Source organism: Macrobrachium nipponense, chromosome 4, assembly GCF_015104395.2.
Source record: "Macrobrachium nipponense isolate FS-2020 chromosome 4, ASM1510439v2, whole genome shotgun sequence".
NCBI lineage: Eukaryota > Metazoa > Arthropoda > Malacostraca > Decapoda > Palaemonidae > Macrobrachium > Macrobrachium nipponense.
This window is the reverse complement of record NC_061100.1, coordinates 93,718,340-93,725,839: the sequence shown is the minus strand read 5'-3', so window position 1 is coordinate 93,725,839 and position 7,500 is coordinate 93,718,340. Positions and strand designations below refer to the sequence as shown.

The 7,500-nt window shown below is 34.3% G+C and overlaps 1 long non-coding RNA gene across 1 annotated transcript in view; it reads left to right on the top strand.

Moving 5' to 3' along the window:
• The window catches only part of LOC135211676 (uncharacterized), a 59,296-nt gene extending 56,154 nt beyond the window's left edge, over positions 1-3,142 (top strand). The window contains exon 3 of the long non-coding RNA XR_010313703.1: positions 3,105-3,142. This is a non-coding gene — a long non-coding RNA (uncharacterized LOC135211676). The remainder of the gene's footprint in view (positions 1-3,104) is intronic.
• Positions 3,143-7,500: the final 4,358 nt, after the last annotated feature.

Sequence of the window (7,500 nt, the reverse complement as noted above, 5' to 3'; positions counted from 1 at the left end):
CAGCAACAACAACAATAGCAAAGTAGTTTATAGGCTAACTCCCTGAGCAAGCCAAAACAAACCTGCTTATTCCTTCACGGCTTAGCGAGCGCTAATGACTCAGAGAAACGCCAGTTGCAGATCTAATATTACCATCATCATGGACTTGCAATATAGGCGACTCAGAGAGTGCTAACGACCCGACCGTGGAATTAGCTTGAGATTAAGGTATGATATTTTTTGTCAGTCAACAGCCATTCGCCAGTTCTCCACCTATTATGTGCAGAGGGAAACCATCACCTATTACTGCAATGTTTTTGTTGGCAAACCTTTATCCCTTAGTAAGTCTCATTACAGATATTTGAAATTATATTGCGCGTTGATTTCGTCAATTCGTGTTCATATCCATCGCTTTTACAGCTACAAGGTGGAGCAGTTCATATGCGAGATAAATGCGTGAGAGGAGAAAACATTGAACGGGTCCGAGCAAGCTGGAAGCACGGATCACACCTTGTTAACTGTACATGAATATTTTCAAAACATCCGTGGCTTTAAATTCGCGATATTATAGCCTCGTTTCAATAACTTTACTGTTCAGATAATTACCATCAACGATAACTTTTAACTGCCTCTTTCGTTACCCGGAATATTAAGCGTATAATTAACGTCTGGTTTTCGAAAACTTTACAACTGGTTTCAAGAACCAGACAATTGCGAGTCGTTTAAAGGTTTGCCTAACACTTCTCTGGGTTTTATGAGCCAATTACCGCGGTCTGCAATGCATTCGTTGGTTTATTCATAAACACCATGATTCGCAGGAGTTTCGTCATGAAATCTTTTTGTGAGAGGTCATATCCTGAACATATGTCGAAAACCTTATAAAAAGAGTAAGTGTATATATATATATTATATATTATATATATTATATATATATATATATATATATATATATATATATATATATATATATGTATGTATATGTAGTATATATATATATATATATATATATATATATATATATATATATATATATATATATATATTTATATATATACATATATATATATATATATATATATATATACATATATATATATATATATATATATATACATACATATAACATACATACATACATACATATCCAATGTATCGCAAAGGAACACGTACTTGAGAATCTCCTTATATCCACGGTAGGAAGGTAAGTGAAACAGGGACTTGGAACAAGTACTTTTGTAGTATTTTTGTGTGTTTTTGTCGTAAAATAATGATGATGATGATGATGCGTGTGTTTTGTCGTGATGATTGTGATGATGATGATATCCGTGGCGATTCGAGAATCGGCGATGACAGCCGCTGGCCATGATAGTGACGGATGGACGACTGGCGCTACAGTAATATTACAGTTGTCGGGAGATATAATCATCATCGTCTCTCGCTGTTGGACAGTCTCGGAATTCGTAGCCATTTTAGATAGCAGCGGACTTTTATCATTTTGTGGGCGAGTCTGAAAATATTTTTGTCTGAATCTCAGGATGTTATTTAACCAAAGCAGGAGGAGAATGGATTCCTTTTTTCAGAATCGCTTTTAAAACCATAGTGCTCGCGCTCAGATAGCATCGATTTGCTGTTTTTAAGCTAAGGTGTTTAATCTTCTTGAAGATTCTATTCCTAGCAATTTATCAGTCTTAGAAATGTAAAGGCACCTCAAATGATAACCCCCAAAAATGAAAAGGACACTGGCGATAACAGATAAATTCTTCTATCAATCAACGTAGTCTACATATTTCTTCTTCATATGACCTTTACTCCATTGGATGGACAGGTACAGCTTGTCTATTTCTCAAGAAGCCCTTTCGAATGAGGCTAGTGGGCACATTCTCCTGTCTAAGTGCTTTATTATTATATATTATTATTATTATTATTATTATTATTATTATTATTATTATTGTAGTATTTATTATGTTTATTATTATTATCATTATATTACTAGCAATTTACCAATCTTTACTGAAAGCACATTCACCTGCTGCTTCATATAAGTGACTCGCTAGTGTTTTTTAACTATTATGTCATTGATGTTTACCCTATATTATTTTTTTCCAAATGAAAAGTCATATGTATAAAGAATTTATGTATGATAAATTCGTAAAGCAACTAAGTCTACGGGCATAGCAAGCCCCGTTTCACGGGCATACCCAGTCCCGTTTCATGGGCAGAACCAGCTCCGTTTCAGGGAATCCCTTCTCACCCCCACCCCCTTCGGAGGAGAGGGGGTGGGGGGAGAGGTAGGATGAAACCCCATTATAAACCATCTTGGGGGTCCCCACTGTAATCCTGACAAGTTTCATGGCCATCGGACCAGGCGTTTGGCCGTGATTGAATGACAGACGGACGGACAGACATAACGCCAATTATATTATAGTAAAATTATCATTACTATTATTACTGTTGTTGTTCTTCTAATGGGTCCACAATAATAATTAAAAAAAAAAGTGTGGACGGACGGGCCAATAGCCATCTCAATAGTTTTCTTTAAGAGGGACTTAGAGCTTCTATGGAATTCACGGCTGGAACATAGGAAGGGACTGTATACAGTAAGTCTGACAGTAACTCTCCCTTACACCTTCAAGGAAGAAATGGAGAATTTTGAAATCCAAATAATAAAAACAGACGGACGCTGCCAGACTCTAGTTAAAAAGTGAGCCAAGGTGAAAGGATGGATGGTTCATGATATCTCGTGCTGGTTCAGTCATGAACTGGCTGGTCGAAAGACTATGATTCAGAAATATCACGAGGAGGAGGAAGATGAAGGAGACCTAGATGTTGCCCGATAGATGGGATGGGAAAGAGGGAAGTTGCAATAGAAGGAGTGTGAGTGTAATGTGTACCTCCTATTCATGGGTAACATGAAGGTACTTGCCTTAGATGTTTTTTTTATTTTTATACAAAAAGGTTTATCTACGATTCACACAACGTTTGATATATATATATATATATATATATAAAATATATATATATACTATATATATATATATAATTTCATATATATATATATACATATATATTAGAATGTTTGTGCATGCTAAAATTCACGAGTATTAATCACTATTTCTTTCTTGCAGGTTCTGCTCATCGATTTTGAAGCCATAGCATCATGAAGGCCAGTAACAAGTTCTTTTTTTTTTTTACTTTTCATTCCGTATTTTCACCTGTTTAATCTTTCATTGATATGCATTGCTATACATTTCACAGTATTTCTTAAACTGTGTAAGTGATTGTTCATTAGGTAAATTTCTGAAACTCGTGGTACAATGAGTCTTGGAAACCTATGAAAAATCGCCGGCAACTTAAATCTATAAGAAATTCCCCAAGTCAAGTTCCTAAAGATGTATACGTACGTATGTACAATGTATGTATACACACACACACACACCCCCACACACACACACACACGCATATATGTGTGTGTGTGTGTGTGTGTGTGTGTGTGTGTGTGTGTGACGTCTTCTGGTCAGCACAGCGATATTGATGCGATCGGATTGACATTATTATTATTATTATTATTATTATTATTATTATTATTATTATTATTATTATTATTATTATCAATCTCAGACATTTGGGGCAGCCTGTGCAACAAACAGAAATGACTAGACGACTGTTTGTCAATGCGTGTATTTGTGCGTGTTTGTGTGTGTATTTGTGTGTCTTTGTGTGGGTTTGGGCACGGTGTGGTGTGTCCTTATATGTGCTTGTGCGCACGTGTGTGTGTGTGTGTACATTTTTGAGTGTTTGTGTGTGTATGGTGAATGTTTGTGTGTTTGTGTGAGTTTGCCGTGCCCTTGTTTGTATGTGTGTATTTATCTGTTTGTGCGTTAGTGTGTTTGTGCATGCTTGTGAGTGTGTTTGTGTGCTTTTTTATGTGTCTTTTAGCGAATTTGTGAGTATGTTTGTGAATGCTTGTGCATGTATTTGTGTTTGTAGTGTGTGTTTGTCCGTATTTGTGCATATTGGTGAGTGTGTTTGCGTGTATTGGTGCGTGTATATGCGTGTTTGTGAGCGGACGAATTCGCCAGATGGCGTGTCTGAGTGCTGTCATTAAAGAGCATTGCTTTCCTCGTCATTATCATCCTGTTGGTTGGCATTGCTTGGAGAGTGATTGCACGTCTTCTTCCTCTCTCTCTTTCTCTATCTCCTCTCTCTCTCTCTCTCTGAGCTAAAAGAAAAATCCTTCCTGCAATAAACTTGCATTCACCTTTTCGCCCCAAAAATAAAAGTTTAGATAAGGGGTTCCTTCTTGAAAGGGGGTAGGGTTGGGGAGCGGGATGGGGCGGGTGGGGGGGGGGGGTGGTGTTCCGTTCCAAGGACTTCAGATGAATTCGAATATCAGCTCAATTTTTTTTTCCAGCTAATGATGACTGCTTAGTAATTAACTTAGGTAAACTTTTTCAAATCTTTTTTTTTGGTATGATTTTCTTTCCTCTCGTTCTTATATCATATTATTCTTATTATTTTATTTATTATTATTATTATTCTTATTATTATTATTATTATTATCATTATTTTATTATTATTATTATTATTATTATTATCGGTGAAGAAATCCTTGGTAACCTTAGGTTTATTGTTCAATTCTCGTTTTTTTCATGAATTTCTTTCACTCGTCTTATATCATATTATTATTATTATTATTATTATTATTATTATTATTATTATTATTATTATTATTATCAATGGGGAAATCCCATGGTGGTGTAGTGAAATATATATATATATATATATATAATATATATATATATTATATATATATATATACATATTTACATACATTAGAATTTTCTAATATAGTCATATGTTTTACCCTTACACCACTGTGGGTTTCTCCACCATTTTAGTAACTCATACTAATATTATTATTATGATGATGATGATGATGATGTTTGTCGTTTATACTGTGACTCACTACGGTATGTCCTATTTTCAACTTTCTCTCGTTAATAATAAGCGCTGTCTAAGTATTAAACATACTATTAGATTCTATCAACAGTAACCAACAAAGAATTAAACCTTCCAGCGATGGAGAACAATAGCTAACAGAGAGTCCGTTTGTTTATTTCTGTTTAGTCTTCTCTCGTTTTAATAATCCTCGGAAGTATCTCTGAATAATACTAATAATAATAATAATAATAATAATAATAATAATAATAATAATATAATAATAATAATAATCCAAAGAAACCTCATAATCACATGAGTTAATAAAATAAAATGGAAAAGTAAATCCACAGTAATATGTCTGATCTGTTATTTAAAATACAAAGCAGAGAGCTTTCGAAGACCTTCCGGACGGTCCCCTCCTTGTCAATTCTGAATACAATTACTAACAGTGACCATACAAGAAACTCTGTTTTTTGACTAGTTTACAAAATAGCCTGTTTTTGATGATGTAGTTGGCTCTTCACGTTATCCCCTCGTTCTCGGCAATCCTGGCAAACCAGCTAATCGCCTAGATCTTCGAAGTGGCGGTTCGTCTCTTGAATCGTTTGATGTGTTGTCCATAGCAGTTGGGCGCCTGCAACTAGGGACACGGGATGGGTCTCTGTTACCTGAAGACGAAAGAAGATGAGGCAGCGGCAGTATCAGAGGTGGCTAGATTATTGGTGTATTACCATGCAACCTATATCTGTTATAATCTCTGATAAACTGACAACAAATTATTTCATTTAAAATAAATCTTCTTTGCGTAAAGGCTTTATTGCCTTCCATAGAGAGACCCCTGTTAATAATTGCTCCTTCAACTAAACCCTTCTAATACCTGTATCCTTACTATTGAAAATTACTTTTGACTCGTTCCAATTAATGCGGCGATCGTCATTTAAACTATGAGAGACTAGTGCATTATTCTCAGCATGCAAATTATAAGCTCTTTTGTGTTCATTGATTCTGATTGGTAGTCCCCACTCCCACTTTCTCCGTAATATTTCTTATCGCAATCCAGACAAGGTATTTGTCATAAACACCAATTTCTTTGTTAAAGCTTTGGTTGGAGTTATTATTTTGCATGAGACAGCCTTTGAGTGTATTCTTATAGTTGAATACCAAGTTGACCTTTTCTTCACCTTTTTCATTTACTGTTTTTTCTAATATTATGTAAGTTGGGATTAAATGGTAGGTTAGATACTTTTTTTGATTCTTTTTTGTATTCATATTGACTTTTTTATAGAAAATCCTTTTGGCTTTAGTGAAGGCATTATTTATGAAATTTTCTGGATAGCATAATTTTCCAAAACCTTCTTTATATGATTAAATTCGCTGTCAATATATTCAGGATCACATATTTTCAAGGCTCTTAGGATGAAATTTATCATTATATTTTGCTTTACTTCATTATTTATGAAAAGAAATAGAAGTGGACATAAGCTTCAGCATTAGTCACTTTTCTGTAAACACTAAATTTAAAACTAAATGTAATAGGGTCATGGTATACCAAACATCCAGAAAGGGCAGCTTATTTTCTACTTCATATTCTACTGTAAATTGATGGAAGGTAGTATGCTATTGGCAAATCTCAAAAACTGTTCGAAGTCTATTTGATTACCTTGGAAAATTACGAAGACATCGTCGACATATTCGTCTATGTGTCTCATCCACAATATTTTCATTCAACAATGAAGGCTATAAACAAAAATTTGGCGTAGCCATGGGTTCACCCTTCTTATCCCCCATACTTGCAAATTTATGCATGGAATTTGTAGAAACTGAAATCCTCTCCAAATGTGATCCAAATCTAAAACCACTCATTTGGGTCAGATAGGTCGACGATGTCTTCGTATTTTCCAAGGTAATCAAATAGACTTCGAACAGTTTTTGAGATTTGCCAATAGCATACTACCTTCCATTCAATTTACAGTAGAATATGAAGTAGAAAATAAGCTGCCCTTTCTGGATGTTTTGGTATACCATGACCCTATTACATTTAGTTTTAAATTTAGTGTTTACAGAAAAGTGACTAATGCTGAAGCTTATGTCCACTTCTATTCTTTTCATATCATGAAGTAAAGCAAAATCTATGATAAATTTCATCCTAAGAGCCTTGAAAATTATGTGATCCTGAATATATTGACAGCGAATTTAATCATATAAAAGAAGGTTTTGGAAAATTATGCTATCCAGAAAATTTCATAAATAATGCCTTCACTAAAGCCAAAAGGATTTTCTATATAAAAAGTCAATATGAATACAGAATCAAAAAAGTATCTAACCTTACCATTTAATCCCAACTTACATAATATTAGAAAAACAGTAAATGAAAAGGTGAAGAAAAGGTCAACTTGGTATTCAACTATAAGATACACTCAAAGGCTGTCTCATGCAAAATAATAACTCCCAACCAAAGCTTTAACAAAGAAATTGGTGTTTATGAAATACCTTGTCTGGATTGCGATAAGAAATATTACGGAGAAAGTGGGAGGTGGTACTACCAATCAGAATCAATGAACACAAAAGAGCTTATAATTT